Source organism: Aplysia californica, unplaced genomic scaffold, assembly GCF_000002075.1.
Source record: "Aplysia californica isolate F4 #8 unplaced genomic scaffold, AplCal3.0 scaffold00194, whole genome shotgun sequence".
In the NCBI taxonomy this organism is placed as follows: domain Eukaryota; kingdom Metazoa; phylum Mollusca; class Gastropoda; order Aplysiida; family Aplysiidae; genus Aplysia; species Aplysia californica.
Window position 1 is genome coordinate 87,631 of NW_004797464.1, and position 4,156 is coordinate 91,786.

General features: G+C 41.8%; 1 protein-coding gene across 1 annotated transcript in view; it reads left to right on the forward strand.

Annotated features, from left to right (window-relative positions):
- The window catches only part of LOC101844996 (immune-associated nucleotide-binding protein 9), a gene marked incomplete at its 5' end in the record, with an annotated part of 24,880 nt that overhangs the window by 19,669 nt on the left and 1,055 nt on the right, over nt 1-4,156 (forward strand).

The window sequence follows — 4,156 nt, forward strand, 5'->3', positions numbered from 1 at the left end:
CCCCCCCCCTACCCCCCACACACATACACACACTCACCTCTATCTATTTTGGTTACGCTTTTTTGCGACCGTAGTTGATCTCTAGAATTAAAGAGTTTGTTTCGCTTTCCTAGTTCGGCATTTCTTTTGTCTAGTTTAGTTTTGATCTCTGCTCGGTGACAGTACATCATTACCAATGCATGAATTATAGGCTACCTTATAATTTTGTAAAGTATAAAAGATACTCTGGAAAAAAAAGAATGGTAGGCTCCGATTTTGGCCATGGGAATACTGGAATAATGATAGTAACTTTGAATATGGGTTAGGGGTAGTAATGGTGTAGGGTTAAGATTTTAGTAATCGTTCGGGCTGGGGACAGACCCTCAGTCCTCATTATCATTAAAGACCAGAGAAGGCCTCTGAATTTCAGTTGCATGGAAGCATTTTAATCCTCTTAGGTGTATGTTATCAAAAGGGGTGGGGGGGGGGCGTGTCTATATCGATGCGAAGTGTACAGCTAGACTTCTTTCGCCCACTCTACTGCAATTGGCATTCAAAGCGTTATGGTCAGATTCTGCTGTGCATCTTTCTCAATCAGTTTAGCCTAGTTTTTGTGTGTGCTTTTTGATGGCTTTTATTGGCTTGTTTGTTTGGTCCTTGTGTTTGTAATTAGCAACAGTATACATTTTACTTTTACTTTTTCATCCTCTATTGCACTTAAGCGTCGAGGGGAGATGCAGTTTTCTGTGGCAGGTCTTTCAATTGGGATATATATATATATAATTTGTATTTCTCAGTGTTTCGTTGACTCCCTCTATCCGCCTTTTGCGTGGCCTTCCTCTTCCTTTATATCCGCCTGATTACTTGGTGTTATAGGCTCTCGAGGTTGGCTGGCAAAACAACAGTTGTATAAGTATTATGTTATTATACTATACACTCTTTAAAAAAAGCACCCACCCCTAAATCCCCCCCCCCAAAAAAAACCCCCAAACAAACAACAAAACAAAAACAACTAACAAACAAAGACTGTACATGTAATGAAACAAAGAGTTGACAGTTGGGCCAGTTATACCTATCCAGCTTTCAGACGTTGTCTGGAGACAGCAGGGTTTGATTGTCTCACATAGTATGTAGTTTTAATATAAAACTAAATTTAACATCGAAACTGTTCGTAGAACTGCTGTTGTCATAAAAAAACCTAAATGTAACTTTTACTCCGTTCTTAGACTTAACACTACACAATGATCACACCTAGGTTGTGAAACTGAATTAAATGTCTACTGTTCCTAGATTACACATTTTGATCATTTTAACGCTTAACATTGTTGAATTTAATTGTCTCTGTATCTGTGGGTTTTTTGGATCACTCGACCAGATCTTGTGGTTTTTATAAGTTCGTGCACTGAAGCTGGAATTTGTTGCGGTGACACCAGATCTCGAGGTGCCAACTCTTGAGGTGGGGTTGCTGGTGTAGATGCCAGCTCTTGAGGTGGGATTGCTATCTCCTCTTCCCTCAAGAATGTCGTCAAAGGGGTTGGTTGTCCTCAGGTCAATTTTATTTCCCTCCGGTGCACATCGAGTGTTGTCTGTTACTGTTACGGCGCATCACTCCATACTTCGTTTTATGGTGAATGAACGAGGGGTTGCTGCTTTGGCGATCACTTGCGCTGGTTCCCATGCACCCTTATGCCTGTACCTGATAAAGTCACCAGGGTTCAGCCCAGGTAACTGGTGGGCATTCTGATCATACATCTGCTTCATTTTTCTGTTGTAGCTTGTCTTGCTTTTGGTCGACATCGTGGGCAGCAGGGTTCTAAGTTTCCTGCCCATAAGCAATTCTGCTAGAGATTTTGAATTTGGTTTGGGTGTTGTTCTGTAATTCAGGATGGTGAGATATGCGTCTGCCCCTCTCCTTGACCTTCCTGGGCTGTTTCTTTACAGTCTGAACATTTCTTTCTATAAACCCTTTGGCTCTTGAGAAATTGGGGCTTGTCGTGACCTGCTGAATCTTCCACTGAGTTGTAAAGTCTCTGAAATGGCGTGATGAAAATTGTGGCCCATTGTCGGAGATCAAATTCACAGGAATGGCACGTCATGCAAAGATAATTTTGAGCGGTGTGATTACGTGGCTGCTAATGATTGTGCCTAGCTTGCAGACCTGAACATACTTTGAATGGTATTCGCAAACGATGAGGTAGTCTTTGCCTTCCAAGTGAAACAGGTCTGTGGCAAACTTCGTCCATGGCTGATCTGGGCGTCGTGTGGTAGCAGAGGTTCTTTCTGTTGGGCATTCTTGTTGCGTTGGCAAGTGCTGCTACTGTTTACTGTTTCTTCAATCTGTTTCAGCATCTTGGGCCAAAAGACTGCTGATTTTGCACTGTTTTTGGATAGTTTTATTCCAAGATGTCTTTGATGAATGAGTTTCAACATTTCTTTCTGTAGACATTCTGGAATGATCAACTGATCATCCTTTGAGCTACATTCCATCAAATTCTGTTTTGTCATCACGAACTGTCGTATTTCTTTTGGTACTTTGTGTATCCAGTCTGGCCATTCTTGCATATATGTATTCTGAGTTTCTTCAGTATCTCATCTTGATGTTGCTTCTCCTTGATTTCTTCGAGTATCTGTGATGTTGCTTGTAACGAGTTGACTACAGCGTCCACGAAGGTTTGCCATCTGTTCTTTGAGAAATTCACATTTGTTGGTGTTGAATTTCAGCCCACATTCTCTTGCTCTTTAAAAGACTTCTTTTAAGCGTTTCACGTGCTCTTCAATTCTGCTGCTCCTGGCGCAGAGATCATCTTAGTAGCAGGCTACACCTTTCAGGTCACCGAAGAACGTGTCCATTGTCCTCTGATAGACTTCAGGTGCTGATGAGATTCCGAATGGGTTCTCAGAAACCTCCATCTTCCAAAAGGTGTTGAGAAGATGATTCTTGGCTCTGTAGGATTTGGTATAATCCACTTGAGGCATCCAATTTGGAGTAGTACTTGGCCCCTGTCATCTTTGTCGATATGTCTTCAACCGTTGGGATTTGGTGGCACTCTCTTTTCAAAGCTGTGTTCAGTCTCTGTGGGTCTAGGCGCAATCTGACTTTTCCGTTGGGCTTTTTGACAATTATAATTGGGTTGACCCAGTCAATTGGCTCCTCTTCCTTGGTGATGACATCTAGGTGGTGTTTTTTTCATTTTTCTTAGTTCTGCCTCAACTTTTTCTGTTTGTGAGTCGGTGGATCTTTCTTGCTGCTGTTACTACATGTATAGGCTCAACTTTTGCATCCACTCTCATGGTGTACTCTGTCTGCAGCTTGCCCAATTCTCCAAATGTATCCTTGTAATCTGTGAGAATTTCTTCCAATGACTTTTGTATGATATCATCAAGTCTTTTCACAAGCTTCAATTGTTTACTTGTCTGTAGACCTATTAATATTATTGTTTTTGCTCCATCCGTTGAGGTGACGATGAACTTGATCCTTGTTTTCTTTTTCTTCTGAGTGCACTTGAGTTTTGCTTGTCCCACTACCGGGATGACATCTCCTGAATAAGCTGTGAGTTTGTCTTTGGAGGGCTCAATCTTTGCTCCTAACTTTTCAGCTACTTTCTTGGGCATCACGTTAGCTTGTGTGCCAGTGTCCACTTTGGCAGTGAAGTCTGTTCCATTGACTTTTAAGGTAACTGTCCACTCTATTTGAGATGGTTGTCCTCTCACTGTGCCAATCATGAATTCTTCATCTTGACTGTCATCTTCCTCGAAAATATTCTTTGAACTTTTGAGTATCATGTCGCAACTAGGTCATTAAGTGATGATATTTACCCCATTTGTTTCCTAATCTGTTTGTATGATGAATTGACGCTGATCGGTGTTTACCCTGCCTCCTTTTATCGCACATCGGCAATGCTAATTGTATTGTTTCCTAGATAGCGCCATTGTATTAAATGAGGTCAATCCTCGAAGGCGACGGAATGGCGGGTACAGTAAAAGGCTTTTGCATCCTTCAACCGGCCTCAATTTGCAGACAACAGGCGGACGTAGATAGTATATTATTTTCGGCTTTAGGGGTAATCAGGGTGTTGAATTACAGTAATCGTTGGAGCTGGGGCCAAAACCGGATAATCACAAAAGACTTGAAAATGCGCCTGCGAATTTCAGTTACACTCCTAAATCTATGTGACTG